The 15,403-nt window shown below is 38.9% G+C and overlaps 1 long non-coding RNA gene across 1 annotated transcript in view; it reads right to left on the reverse strand.

The window, feature by feature from the left end:
- LOC105552069 overlaps window positions 1–5,187 on the reverse strand; it is a 39,777-nt gene extending 34,590 nt beyond the window's left edge. Inside the window, exon 1 of the long non-coding RNA XR_001007939.1 lies at window positions 4,817–5,187. This is a non-coding gene — a long non-coding RNA (uncharacterized LOC105552069). The remainder of the gene's footprint in view (window positions 1–4,816) is intronic.
- Between the last annotated feature and the right edge of the window lie 10,216 nt (window positions 5,188–15,403).

The following is a 15,403-nucleotide window of genomic DNA, read 5'->3' on the forward strand; positions in this document are numbered from 1 at the left end:
CCTTGAAGTTTTTAAAAAAATAGAACCAAATAAGTTAATATTTGTGTAACTCATGCTGCAGTTTCTGACAAAATAAAAATTCTTAAGTGTTTACCTTTTTAATTACTCTAACAAATATTTACCACTAATATTTGACATGTAATTAAAATTTTCAAAAATTTAATTTTTTTCCTGGTGTTAAAATAAAATTATCATGACAGTAATAAAAGGATAACAGGTAAGGATTATCCTTTAGTTAACTTTGGTTAATTTTAAGTGGTGTTAGTGTGATATGACTTTAGCATTACTCATTATTAGTTATTCTAAGCATCAGTTAGGAGAGAGAAATCATCCAGAAATTTGAACAGGAAAAGCTGAACATAAAGAATTATTAACTGTAACAGGGGATTGGAGTAAGGAGAGTTTGGCTAATAAGAACTAGAGGGTTCTAAGGAATATTGGCATAGCAGCTGGAAGGAGCTGCCACTCCCCCAGGCCTGAGATGAACACCTGAAGAAGGGCTGGGCTGAGGGCCAGACCTCACTGGAAGGGCACAACCCTGTGTCACTGGATGGCAGACAGGTGACTGTGGTGAGGCACTGGCAGGACTTGCTGGAAATCCACCCTCTGGAACTCACTGGAGATACTCCTTCTAAGGTGACAAGGGAAGCTGTTTGTGGGAATGTATTTCCCTGGAGGCACCGAGCCTTTGCCCCCAGTGCCCAAGAGAGACTGCAGGAGGTGGCTGTTGGGTGCCAGGCACCCCTGGCTGCCCTGCCCTACAGGAGCCTGGGAGTATGGGTGAGCTGCCTGCCCTGCAGGAACCTGTCTAGAGCAGGAAGCAAAACACTCCTGCAATATCTCACCAGTGGCCTTTACTGACAAAGCGTAACATCGTAACAGTTAGCAAAGCGAAAATATTCAAGTGGCTCAGAACCATTTTCACAGAGCAAGCAAAAAGGGTGAATTTGGAGCTGAGCATCAATAAGTGGCTAACTCTGCTAGCAGGAGAAACACTTTTCCAAAAATTTATGTGAAATATATATGGTAAAACTTATGAAAAGAGAGAATGGAAAGATACAAAGTACCTGAGAGCTTACCCCTGCTTACCCTGGTCAGTTACAGAGAACCTGAACTGCCTTGTTTTTGTCTTTTAGTGCATTTGTTTTTCTTGTAGTGAACTTGGAATGTAAAGCTTGAATTGACAAACTCTACAAGAAGCAACATTATGAAATTTGGGTTTATGGTTATAAAAACATTATGAAAAACATTATTCATCGTGCTACATAGAGTTTTCAAATGAGTACTCTGAAGAATTCTTTCTGGTTGCAGTTCTGATGAGCGATAGATCTTGTTTCTCTTAAGACATGAAACACAGCAGAGCAGTAGCTATCCCCAAGTTGAGCTCATCAGACACTAGTCAACACTGGATATTGACTTGTGCAACTGATGAGATTAGAAGGCAGTTTAGATAAGAAATTAATCAAAGGTGAAGATTAAAAAATAACAGGAAACATACATGAGATTAATACAAACATTGATAATGTAAATGTACTTCCCAGGGTAGAATATAAAATTTTCCCTAAACTTTCTTTCCAGCAGCCTTATGAATTAATTGGTATTTGATTGATTGATTGACAACTCCAGTTATTAACTAAATTGAATCAGCTGGGAAACACTGCCTGGATTACTTCCTCAGAATTATTTCCGCACAGGGACTATATGATTGAATGTAATCAAATAGACTCAAGAAGGAATTAAATTCTTTAAAGTCACTTAGGCTTTTAATTTTTTCCCTCCTTTTTTCTTGTTGTTTAATAATTGAATACTCATTTTAAAAATGTGTTATTGATATATTTAAGGAATTAAATGTCATGAACTAATACCACCTGTAACAAGAGGAAGAAATTGTTATTGAAAGAAGGGAAATAAAAAGAACAAGTTCTGCAAGACTACTTTTGTGCCTGTTTTTTTGGTTAATTCTGGTAAGGGAGACATGTATGTCTTACAATCATTGTATATACATTGAATTTATATGCATATTCCTTTAAAATGCTATTTCATCTTTCTGTGTCTCCACTTTCTGTTTAAGATCCATCTAGTTTCTCCTGGACAGGAACTTAAAACAGAAACATCTTGCAAAACTGGCTTGAGTGGGTGATGCTAAGTATACAAATAGCAGGGAGTGCTGTCTAACTAACAAGAAAGTTTAGTTTGCCAGAATTCTATTCATATCAAAGAATCTCAGAAATAGTTAGAAAGTCTGTTTTGGTAGCTGCTTACTACCTTTACGATCATAAGTAGTTTCAGGTTCTATGGTTGCTGCTTTTGCCAGTAGCATTTGTGCTTCCTATTTGGTGTTTTTGAAGATTTTTGTCAGGTATTAAATAGATTGATTTCATCTTAAAAAACTTAATAGCGTAACCCAATAAATCTTTTCCTAGATGCTACTTAGTGGCCCATTCCTACTTCCCGTTATGCACGTGGTCTTGATAAGGTTGCCCCATTCAATTAATTTGTGCTTAGTAGGGAGGACACTTGAGCGCAGTTGGGACCAGTGTCTGTCAGATAAATAAATATGAATTCCTAATTAGGCAGAGTGAGAATGCCCAGAATGGTTTCTCATCATAACCATTCCCAAAACAGGGTTGAGGTCTTATGGGGAGGCCTTACTCCCTTGTTTGTGATCAACCCCAGCTGGCACACAAGCCCTCAGAGTCTGCAATGATGCCTTCTCCAAGTACATTCAAGTACTTGCACTTAAATCAACAGTAAAAAAAAATGTCAATTTTAAAAGAGATTATCATTTAAATGGTCTGTTAGAAAAACTACAGCAACATTGCTCCTCTCAAAGAAGAATGCTGAAAGGATAATTAGACATCAGCAGAATACCAACACATTACTGGGAAAAAGAAAGGGCAGAGGAACTTCTAAAATTTACTGAAATAAAAATCAGCACAGGGACCTAGACCTTCATTAGAACCGAGTGATGAGATGAACTACTAACGTTGATGAACAGCAGTATAAACGATATACGGGTTCAGAATATTCCTTGGGATTACTCAGGGAGTCAAAAATTGACACATTTTACATTTTCTTTTGTATTTAAAATAGCCAATAAAATTCATTTTGCTAACATATACTTAAATCAATATGCATGTTGCAAGAAGCCAAGTTCAAGGGCACAATTTAGCATAAATCATGTGTTAGTTGTTGCTACTGTTAACAGTCATCTCTTTTTTCCTGGGGTCAGAGCCAATTAAGAGACATATAGAAGCCTGGGAACGATCAAAATACCGGCTTTATGACTTATCAAAGCCAGATGGAAGAATAGGGTTTTATATGTGGGCTAAAGGGGATACTAATTTCTCCCCTGTGAACTGAAGTGAGTTCCATACACTGCGCGGGGTTGCACCTGCTTGGGAACTGGAGGAGAGCAAGGAGAGTGGGGTGCTGCCCCCTAGCGGAGGGCCCCGGTGCACACAGGCGACAACAGCCACAGACCCACCGCCCTCCTGCTTCATCTCCTTTGGTAATTCATGAGACAGTTTCCTGGGAAGTCCCATGTTTAATTTTCATCGTGATTGACTCTGAAACAGTATTCTCTGTGTAGCCATGAGGAAATGAGAATTTGTTTCTTATAGTTCTCCACTGAACTACTTTATCATTTCTGATTGAACCAATTCCTTATTTTCCCCTCGTAACTAACACCCACTCGCCTCCAGGTTAAAGTTTTCCTTACTTGGCAAAATCAGATACTAAATAAAATATGATAAAAATAAATCAAAACTCTTGCTTATCCTTACAGAGTTGCACAATTTCTATCTTGAATATGACAGGCACAGTCTCAGGATTTTCTTGCTCTGATTCAAATACAAAGTGAGTAGCTGGTTTATGGCCCAGCAGGAGCCAAGGGCGACCCACCTACCTCCTAATCTAGAGCTCTTCCCACTTCGCAGCACTTGCTGCATAAGACCTTAAGATGCAGAGTCTCACAGAGCAGTTGCGAGTGCACTGTGGAGGCAGGTGGCTATGAGTTTGGATTTCAGCTCTGCTCTGACTAGCCCTCTGACTTTGAGAGAGGTTATGACCTTCCTGGGCCTCCAGTGCTTCATGGGCAAAATGCAGACCACAGCATTTCTGTTGCAGTATTGCTGTATTTAAATGAGATTATGTGTTTGAAATGCATCTTGCTGTGCTTGGGGTAGCTTAGCACTAATAAGTGCTGGCATGACCCATTGTTAAGCTGCACTTACCCACAGTATGAATAAAAATAGTTTAATTTTACACAAGTTGTAAATGAAAAGAGAATGAGTGTGTAAACCATTTGAAAAGATAACTTCAGTTACATGGCTTCTTCCTAGAAACCAGCCGTCGGGCAGAAGCGATCTATCAACACCTTCTTTCTTTTCTCATTTCTGGTTTGGTTTCCGGCTGCTCTGCCTCATTTTTCCCTTTTGTGACTGCCTTGTGTCCCTGTGAGACGACTGGGGCTCCAATCTTGTCTCCCTCTGTCCAACCACAGCTACCTTTCTTCGTCCTCACAGCCTGATGTCATGATAAGGGGAGTAACTTACCCCTTCCACATGTAACAGAAAGTAACACTTCAGCAACACCCAACTCTGGATTAATAACTCAGTTTCTTTTGGTTCTGGAACAGTTCAAAGCTCTCTTTTTTCTTCTTTTAAAAATGTAATTGACAAACACTATGTAGTACTTGCTACGTGCCAGACACTGTTCTAAGCACTTTACAAGTATTAACTCATTTTATATTCCTATATCTAATCCAATTTTATATAAAACAGAAACCAAAGCAGAGAAGGCCTTAGTAACTTACCTGAAATTACCCAGCTAGTGCTTGGTGGAAGCAGGATTTCAGGCTGAGGAGTCTGGCCCCGGTCTCTGTGCTTTTAACAGCTCAGCCCAGCTGCTTCTCCGCCACCCTTGCGACATCATCTTCCATCTCACACTGCCAAGGGCGGGAATGCCAGACTTATTAGAAAAGCCTTGAAAAACTTAAGAATGTAAGTATTAAAAAGTTCAGCATCTCAAATATTTATCATTTCTTTGTAGTGAGAACACTTAAAATATTTTCTTTGAGATGTTTTGGAATACATAGTACATTAACTATAGTCACCATGTTTTGCAATAAACTACCAGAACTGATTCCTCCCATCTAACTGAAACTTTGCACTCTTTGACAACCATCTCCCCTTTCCCCGACCTCCCCACCATAAACATATACAACTTTTATTTGCCAATTAAAAATAAAATAAAAACAAAAAGAGGTGCAACAAACAGTTGTGCTTTCATCGTCTAAAGCACTAAGGGTAATGCTGGTCCAAGAGAATGACAGATTTTTGAGGGCGGTTTTGTTGTTTTATTTTGTTGGTAGCACAGAGGAGATGGGAGAGTTCTGAGTATAGAAAATGAGAGAGGAACTGGAACAGGGGACAGGAAATTTGCAAAATGTCAGAGCTGAAGTTGTAGGGCAAAAGAGGGATCATTGGTGGGCCTTATGGGATCGTTGTGGAGTTTACCATTGTCATCCTGAGCAAAGCCCAGGACTGAGAACAAGCAGGGAGAGGGAGGGAAGAGCCTTGGATAAGCAGTGCTGGGGCCAGAGGGAAGCCTGCTGCCGTCTCTCAACTGGGATTAGCTGCCCCATGCCTCTTGGGCTTTTTGCGTTTCTGAATTTGTAGGTGGTTGTGCCTCAGAGATGTACTGTTGGGGGCAACTGAAACACACTAAAAGTGAAATGTCGCCTCAGTTATGAGTGATCCTGATGAAGACGGTAACCAGGAAGTGTCTGAAGCCCGAGGCCACCACTCTAGAAACACCAAATGTATCGCTGAGCTCCAGAATAAAAATGATATGTGCTAACTGTAGGCGAGGGCCACATAAGCAAGGCAAAGTATTACCAAGAGGCACAATTTAAAAAAAATTATATATTTTTATTTAAAAGTTTTAAGAATACAGTACATTGTTGTTAGTTATATTACCATGTTGTATAATAGACCTCTTGGATTCATTACTCCTGTCTAACAGATATTTTGTATTCTTTGACCAACATCCCCCTAACCCTCCCATCCCTGTCTCATAACCACCATGCTATTCTCTGCTTCTTGGAGTTAGACTTTCTTAGATTCCACACATAAGTCAGGTCATGCAGTATTTGTGTTTCTGTCCTGGCTGATTTCAGTTGACGTAATGTCCTCCAGGTTCATCCGTGTTGTCACAAGTGACAAGATTTCCCTCCTTTTAAGGTTAAGTAATAATCCATGGTGTATATATGCCACATTTTCTTTATTCATTCATCTGTTGAGAGATACTTAGGTTGATTTCATATTTTAGCTATTGTGAATAATACTGCATTGAACATAGGAGTGTGGATGTCTCTTTGATATACTGATTTTAATTTGTTTTGGATAGACACCTAGTAAAGGGAATGCTGGATCACATGGTAGCTCTATTTTTATTTTTTTTTAGTAACTTCCGTATTGTTTTCCATGCTGGTTGTACTAATTTACATTTCTACCAACTGTATACAAGGGTTCCCTTTTCACCACATCCTCACCAACACTTGTTATCATTCATTTTTTTGATACAACCATTCTAACAGGTGTGAGATGGTATCTCATTGTGGTTTTAATGTACATTTCTCTGACGATTCCTGATGTTAAGCATTTCTCATGTACTCATTGACCATTTGTATCTCTTATGTTGAGAAATGTCTTTTCTCGTCCTTTGCCCACTTAAAAATCAGGTTGTTTTCTTGCTATTGAGTCTTTTGTGTTTCTTGCATATTTTCAATGTTAACCCTTTATCTGATACATGGTTTTCAAACATTTTTTCCCATTCTATAGGTTGTTTCTTAATTATGTTGATTATTTCCTTTGCTTTGCTGAATCTTTTTAGTTTGATGTGATCCTGTTGGTCTATTTTTGCTTTTTTATTGCCTGTGCTTTCTTGGTCATTCCCAAAAATCATTACCCAGACCAATATCATAGAGCTTTGCCCTTCTGATTTCTTCTAGGCAGTTTTACAGATTCTGGTCTTAGGTTTAAATCTTTAATCCATTTTGATTTGAGGTTTGTGTGTGATGGAAGATAAGGATCCAGTTTTATTCTTTTGCATGTGGGTATGCAGTTTTCCCATTGTCATTTGTTGAAGAGGTTCTCCTTTCTCCATTTAGTATTCTTGGGACCTTCGTAGGAACAAAGTGACACAATTCTTAGAAGTAGTGTTAGTACACTAAAACCCAAACTGGGCAGTCATATGGGTTTCTGACACCTCTAGTTATTGTCTGTGGGACCCTGAGCAGGTTCATTAAGCTCTCTGCGCATTCATTCCCTCAACAGAAAAATGCAGAAAACGCCTAAATGGTTAGCAATCATTACCAACAGGTTAGAGATGGCGTTTGTTGAGTGTCTTGTTCAACACCTGGCAGATAGTAAGTGCTTAAGTATTTTCCGAATGAGTAGTGGGAATTCAAAACTGCTAGTTTTCCACTGGGGGGGGAAAAAAACCGTCACGATTCCAAAGACCCTGTTTATATTAAAAGCTTGCGAAAGCACAGGAGAGTAGAGCATGGAATGTGAGACCACACAGTTTCATCATCCAGAATTCAGGGTCATTACAGATTTGTCAGAGGTTTTTCATTTTCTGAATAAAAGAAAACAAATAAATTATTATTCTTTTAAATATTATATTTGTATCAAGAAAATGTACAGGAAGTGTAGAGTTTCATTCTCTGGGCAGGCCGTATCAGCTGAGGCGTCACAAAGAGACAACACAGCCTTCATTTGCTTCCGTTGCTTTGTGGCAAGTCTAAGGATATTTCAGAGTGAAACAAATATGGACACAAAGGATCTGAGCTCCTTTTCCGGAAGCATTTTGTCTGAGGACAGACCCAAACAGGGATGGCTCAGTGATACGGTTTGGATCTCTGTCCTCTAAATCTCATGTTGAAATGTAATCTCCAATGCTGAAGGTGGGACCTGGAGGGAGCCGTTCGGATCACGGGCGCAGATCTCTCGTGGCTTGGTGCTGTCTTCCTGAGGATGAGTTCTTGCGAGATCTGGTTGTTTAAAAGTGTGTGGCATCTCCCCCCTCACTCTCTTGCTCCTGCTCTGGCCATGTAATGTGCCTGCTCCCTCTTTGCCTTCTGCTGTGATTTTACTTCCCAAGGCCTCCCCAGGAACCGAGCAGATGCTAGTATCGTGCTTCCTGTACAGCCTACAGAACCATGAGCCAATTAAACCCCTTTTCTTTGTAAATTACCCAGTCTCAGGTATTTCTTTACAGCAATGCAAGAACAACTTAATACACCCAAGTGAACCACAGTCCATGTGATATTTGAGGACTGTGGAGAATGTGACTGCTCGAGGAAAGCACGGAGGGACAACTGTGCTCCTCTCCAAAGAGAACCCCCTGTAACTGATGGCACAGAGCTCAGTGAAGGCAGCGCTATGGGCAGTTACCAAATGAATGTTTAGCAGGAAACTAGAAGAAGAAAAGCTGATTGCTGGGAGTCAGCACCAGTTGTCTTAGAAAAAAAAAATCTTTCCAGACCAGGCGCGGTGGCTCATGCCTGTAATCCCAGCACTAGGGGAGGCTGAGGCAGGTGAATCACCTGAGGTCAGGAGTTTGAGACCAGCCTGGCCAACATAATGAAACCCCATCTCTATTAAAAATATAAAAATTAGCCGGGCGTGTTGGTGCGCTCCTATAATCCCAGCTACTTAGGAGGCGGAGGCAAGAGAATCATTTGAACCCAGGAGGTGGAGGTTGCAGTGAGTGGAGATCGTGCCACTGCACTCCAGCCTGGGTGACAAGAGTAAAACTCCATCTGAAAAAAAAAAAAATTTCCAGAATAAACATGTGTGTGTGTGTGTGTGTGTGTGTGTGTGTGTATATATATATGTGTGTGTATATATGTGTGTGTGTGTGTATATATATATGATTGTGATTTGGTACAGCAGGGAAATAGTATAGCTGTATTTAAGTAAGAACTTGGTAAGTCCTTTTTGATGATACGGTTAGGTAGACTCATAAATAGGTTGTTGAAAAATTCTTGTGTAGAATCTGAATAATGGTGATGATCTCATAGAAAATAGGTGTTCCTGGTGTCCTCAGTGCTAGTGAACTGGTCGTATTTAATGATGAATTAGCCTCTGCAGAGACAACTTAAAGGTTATTCATGGGCTTGCAACATTAACATTTAGACACTTCTCTACAATTTCATGTTTCTTCTTGGAGAACTTGTTGGTTTAATTTAACAAATGTCATTCACTAATGGTAAAGGTCATTACATGAAAGGAAAATGGTAAGTCTCTAACATTCACTAATGAAGCCTTTATGGTAAATATCACACACTTAGAATTATCTTAAAAGTAAGAATAAAGCTTGTTTGGCCTTTTATTAAAGCTCCAACTATCAAGGCTAATATTTTATCAATCTTTTGTATTTTGATTTCTATTCTACTTCACTACATGTCCCTGTTCAAGGTATTAACTTGCTGAAAATGGAATTATAGGTGTCTTTAGGGATAAATATATAATTTCTGACTGATTGAAGGCATTTGCTAATAGTGAAGTCTTCATCATTTAGCCGTGAAGTCTTCCTTTGAACAGTGTGAGACCTCAGGGGTTGAATTGTAATTGATTCAGGCTAATCATGTTAACCCCATTTGTTTTGCCAGTGTTTTTTCCAGGGTTGTGCATGTGACCCAGTTCTGGCCAAGGAACCCAAATGGGAACTCTATGGGAAAGATTTTTCTCCTTGACAGAAGAGAGAATGGGGCAAAGAGAAAGCTCTTTTTGCCTTCTTTCCTCCCTCCCTTTGGACAACTGCTGTGTGAGCATATGATGGCTATAAAGAAACAAGCCCTGCTGGGCGCAGTGGCTCATGCCTGTAATCCCAACACTTTGGGAGGTTGAGGTGGGCGGATCACAAGGTCAGGATATTGAGACCATCCTGGCCAACATGTGAAATCCCGCGTCTACTAAAAATACAAAAATTAGCTGGGCGTGGTGACAGACGCCTGTAGTCCCAGCTACTTGGGAGGCTGAGGCAGGAGAATTGCTTGAACCTGGCAGGTGGAGGTTGCAGTGAACCGAGACTGCACCACTGCACTCCAACCTGGGTGACAGAGTGAGACTCCGTTAAAAAAAAAAAAAAGAAAAAAAAAAAGAAAAAAAAAAAGAAGAAAAAGAAAAAGAAAAAAAGAAGCCCAAGGACAAAAGCTCACACACTATGGATCATGCGGAAGGGTGAAAAGTGTGGAGTCCTTGGTGGCATCGTTGGTGTGCCTGCCCAACCCTAGCGCTGTCTGCCTCTGAATCCATATTAAGTAAATGGTGTATTAAGCCCTGTTGTGTGCCATTATTTGCCGAGGAACAGATCCTAACTGATGCACAGGTGCTATGGTTTTAATGTCCCCTCCAAAACTCATGTTGAAGTGCAATTGCCATTATAACAGTGTTGAAAGGTAGGGCCTTTAAGAATTGATAAGGTCATGAGGGGCTGTGTTTCTGTGAATGGATTAATGCCATTATTGTGAGGCTGGGTTCCTGATAAAAGTGAAGTTCCAGCCCCCAATCTCTCTCTGACTGGTGCACCCTCTCCTCGGGCTCTCTCAGCATGTGATGCCTTCTGTCATGGTATGATGCAGCTAGAAGGCCTTCACCAGATGCAGCCCCTTGAACCTCGACTTCCTGGCCTCCTGAACCGTGAGACAAATAGATGTATTTTCTTTATAAATTACTCAGTCTGAGGTATTTTGTTATAGCAGCAGAAAATAGACTAAAATAACAGGTATCCCTAACTTTTGGTAGGCCCCAGAACAATTTCTTGTAGTTGCTGTTGTATAAGTTCATGCTAAAAACCTGTAAGTTCTGAGACAGTGCATCAGCTCTCCCAGAAGTCAATACAGCCTGCAGGTGTTCCATGGAGAAAGAAAAAGCACAGCTTAGCCATTGAAAGATTGTTTTGTTTGTTTATTGTTTTTGCTTGCACATGCTATGAAAATTAAATTAATTTGAAAATCCCCTTTTGAATGGATGATTTAGAGATAATATTTCAACATAAAAAAGATATATGTGTACTGAAAGAGTAAAATGAAAAATAAATGAGATCTGACATCCTCTTTTAGTGCATTTTTTACATTTATTCTCCATGCCATTTGATTTATTAAGGCTTTTTGGCTGTGAGCTTATCATATTGCAATCTTCCCCAGGAAAAAGCAATTTGAAAGTGGCTGTGGCTGAAGGCACATTATGATGGCAGAAAATCAAATAGAACACTGACTTCCATTTAAGATTGTCAGCTTGATGAATAGAGTGATGTTGACTTAAAGCAGACAGGACCTGATAGAGACGGTCTATTCCCTACAGGTGGAAGGCATGTGGAATGATGATTAAATAAAACATATTTGGTCACTCTATCCTAGAAACTATGTATTTCACAACTTTTGAACACACAGAAATAAACAAACTCATACCTAGAAGCTTTCAAGCCAAATCCTCTTGAAATAATGTCCATTTTTATTAATTTTGTAATTATGTACACATTTTCTCCTTTCTTCTTTGATGGAAATTTTGATTCTTTGCAAAATTTTTTACCTAATTTATTATTCAAAAATAATATGCCTTTTTTGTTAACGATTTTATTTTCAGATTTGGGATGCAATCCTAATCTTGTGTGATTAATCTTGTACTTTGTGATTTTTCAGATACTATATTTGTGGATTTTCATAGTTCACATCTTCTTATACAATTGGAGAATTTGTGGAAGCTAGTTATAAGTAGTAAGCATGACTCAAGTTTAAGGTATGAGCCCTGCAGATTTACCAGGCGAACAACACTGGAAAAATATAGGAGTCAAATATTTAAACTATTAATATTCACAGTTTCTAATGTATTTATTTAAACATTTTCTTTCTCCCTCCTGCCCCTGTGTCTCTTACCTCTCTTCCTTTACACAAATTTTTTTTTTGTTGAATTCTTAGTGTATGTCAAATTGGAGATAGAGGAATAAGAAACACTTGCCACCTTCAAAACTCTCACTTTCTTGTGGAGGAAGAAACAGATAAGTGTAGGTATATGCAAAATGACACTTGCGATAGATTTAGTAAGCATGCTAGCAGAAGTTTGAAGAGCTTCACAAGATCTTGGAGGAGGAAATTTGCTTAAGGAAGTCAGGAAACATAGATGAAAATGATGATTACATGGTTTCCTTTATTTATACCAAGGAATGTTACATACTTGGCATCTATTTAAACATTTGAGAGGAAGATAAAGATGAATGAAGACTAACTTCTGACAGACTAAGTTCACTGGAGAAAACAATCAATGGGTTAAATATGTTTTCTTTGTATTGAAGTCTCTTGTTTCCAGGCAAGAAATGGAAGAAAGGGTGTGGGCAATGTGGGGATTATGTAAATTGGACACTTGAGGGCACACAGAACAGCTTATACGAAGGAACATACATAAAGTGAGTAACACACACCTGGTACCATGGAAGAGGCCATGAAGAGGGATGAAATACGAGTAAAGACTACAGCTCGTGGTATGAAACCATGGTTTAAATACTGCTTTCAAAAATTTTTATGTTTTAAAGTTTTTATTGTGGACAATCTCAAATAGGTGCAAAAGTAGAGAGAATAGTATAAGGTCTAATAGTATTAATATAACACTATTAATATAATAATAGAATAACTCTGCTCGCATTATGTGCTTATCATCTGACTTCACCCAGTCTGATTTGATGCATACTCCCCTTCCTCCACCACAGGATTATTTTGAATTCCAGACATCATAGAATTACTTGCAGCTATAAAAGTCTTTGTATTTATCTTTATAAGTTAATTCTTTTTTTTCTAAAAACATAAGCTTGCAAACATCATCTTATCTGAAGTATTAATAATGATTTCTAAATATTATCAGATTATCCAGTTAGCGTTCAAATTGTCACATGCATTTTTTTTTTCCAGTTGCTTAGTTCGAATCAGGATCTCATATGGTTTGGCTGTGTCCCCACCCAAATCTCATCTTGAATTGCAGCTTCCATAATTCCCACATGTCATGAGAGGGACCCTGTAGGACGTAATTGAATCATGGGGGTGGGTCTTTCCCATGCTGTTCTCTTGGTAGTGAACAAGTCTTATGAGACCTGATGGTTCCATAAAGGGGTGTCCCCCTGCACAAGCTCTCTTGCCTGCCACTGTGTAAGATGTGCCTTTGGTCCTCCTTTGCCTTCCACCACCATTGTGAGGCCTCCCCAGCCATGTGGAACTGTGAGTCCATTAAACCTCGTTTTCTTTTTCTTTATAAATTATTGCCCCGTCTTGGGTATGTCTTTATTAGCAGTGTCAGAACAGACTAATACAGGATCCAAACAAGGTTCACTGATTGTATTTGGTGAATATGTAGCTTTAATCCATTTTCATCTACAGGTGTCCACATCCTGACATTTTTGGCTCCCTGCAATTCATTTATGAAAGATAATAGGTTGTCATGTAGCGTTCGCCACATTTTGGACTTTGATGATTAGTACGATGAGTGTAAAATCATGCTAATATACAATTAACGTGCTCTTCTAGATTGTAGATAGATCTAGATGCCTCATCAGATTCAATTCAATATTTTTGGCATTGATACTTTCCAGGTGGTGGTGTGTATTTCTGTGAGGAGGCACACAATGTCATATTTGGTAATGTTAAGATTGATCAATGAGTTCCTAGGTTATCAGCCTGATTCATCCACTGTGATCTTACCTATCAACTTTTCATCTTACGGTTTTAGTAACTAAAACTGATTATTGCCTAAGCCCATTATTTCATTGGAGGCTGATAATGGCAATATTCCAATCCAGGGTAGATAGTAAATCCTACCAAGATGTGAATCTGAATGGCTGAATTCATGGTCCAGAGTGCAGCTAGTGAACAACTCTGTGTGGCCTGAAAAACTGGGATTTTTCTTTTTTAAATGTTATGTCATATATGCTTCTTTTATTTTAACTAAAATCAACTTGTTTTCCTTATTTGTGATGTTTTCCTTGTGGCATCATGAAGTTACAGTCCCTCATATTATTTTTAAATGTTCTTGAATTATAGTGGAGAAAAATAAATGTAAAAGCAATTTTCCAAGAATTTTCTCTTTACTCTAGACATGTATAGAATTTAAAAATGAGTGGAATTTTAAGTTGAAGAAAAGCACACATTTCAATGCCCTTCATAGATTCAGTATCTCCTTTGCGTGGTCCATTAGTAGCATTTGAAGCATCATTCCGTGTCTGAGTTTCTGCCAGTGAGTTGTGCTGCTGTTGTAAGATGACTCGGTAGTGTTCCTCCATTCATTCCTACCAGTTCCTGCTTAAGTATTATTTGTTCATTATATTTGCGTACTTTTTCATTTTTAATTAATGTACTTATTTTTGGAAGGAAATACCACTGAGGAGCATGACAATAGTATCTCATGTGGCAATATTAGAATACCGGAGCCGATAACATTCCAAGCATCCCTCTGTGAATGCACTGGTGAAAACAGCCATCCCACAGTGATATGTCATTGAACGCTGCCTTGTTACCCTACCTTGAGCCTGCCTAGATGGCCATATATAATAGATTTCAATAATATGTGCAAACTGGTGTTCAACATTCGTAGTCACAAAGGGAGCACATTCAGAGTGGCTCATGCTGCTTTTTAATGCTCTGCTGTCACTGTCTTGAAATTCTTTTGAACTTTGTAAATGAAGTCCAGTGGGAAAAGGAGGAAGCACGTGAGCAGAGGAGATCATGGCAATAGGTGTCCGGTTCCTTGCTACGCAATTAGCATATAGCATTTGAGTTGCCTTATGAGTCCAGAATTCCCATGGGTCCATGACAGGTAAGATTTCAGAGAAACTTAGAGTGAGGACAATGTAAGCTGGGGCATTGACTGTCCCCAAAGGCCAGTCTGTATTCGAACCAGGACTTCCTTTGAATGCAGAAAGAAGGAAATGGTTTTCTAAGACCAACAGACCATATGATATCCTTTTTTTATTGGTGTTACTTCTTTGTATTAGCCATCACTTATGCTGACAAGGATGACATGGGGTGATGATATTGTTCCTTTCACCTTCAATCCTTCCTTACTTATCTGTAGCCTAAAGTAGAGTGTTGGTAGAGTATATACATACCAAGAGGTGAAATGAAAACAGTTGAGTTAACTTTGTGTACTTTCCTTTGTTTTGGTAAGAATAAAATGCCCCTGCATGCACGAGCTACAAAATAAGAATTGTGTAATTCTGGTGATTCTGCATCCAAGTAAGCTGTTCTTATATTTGCATTTAAAACAATATAAAAATGCATAATAAAATTTGTCCTTATAATTTAATGTTTTAATTTTCTTTACTTAGAGCAACATTAAATAGCAAATAAAAA

This window comes from Mandrillus leucophaeus, unplaced genomic scaffold (genome assembly GCF_000951045.1).
Source record: "Mandrillus leucophaeus isolate KB7577 unplaced genomic scaffold, Mleu.le_1.0 Scaffold542, whole genome shotgun sequence".
NCBI lineage: Eukaryota > Metazoa > Chordata > Mammalia > Primates > Cercopithecidae > Mandrillus > Mandrillus leucophaeus.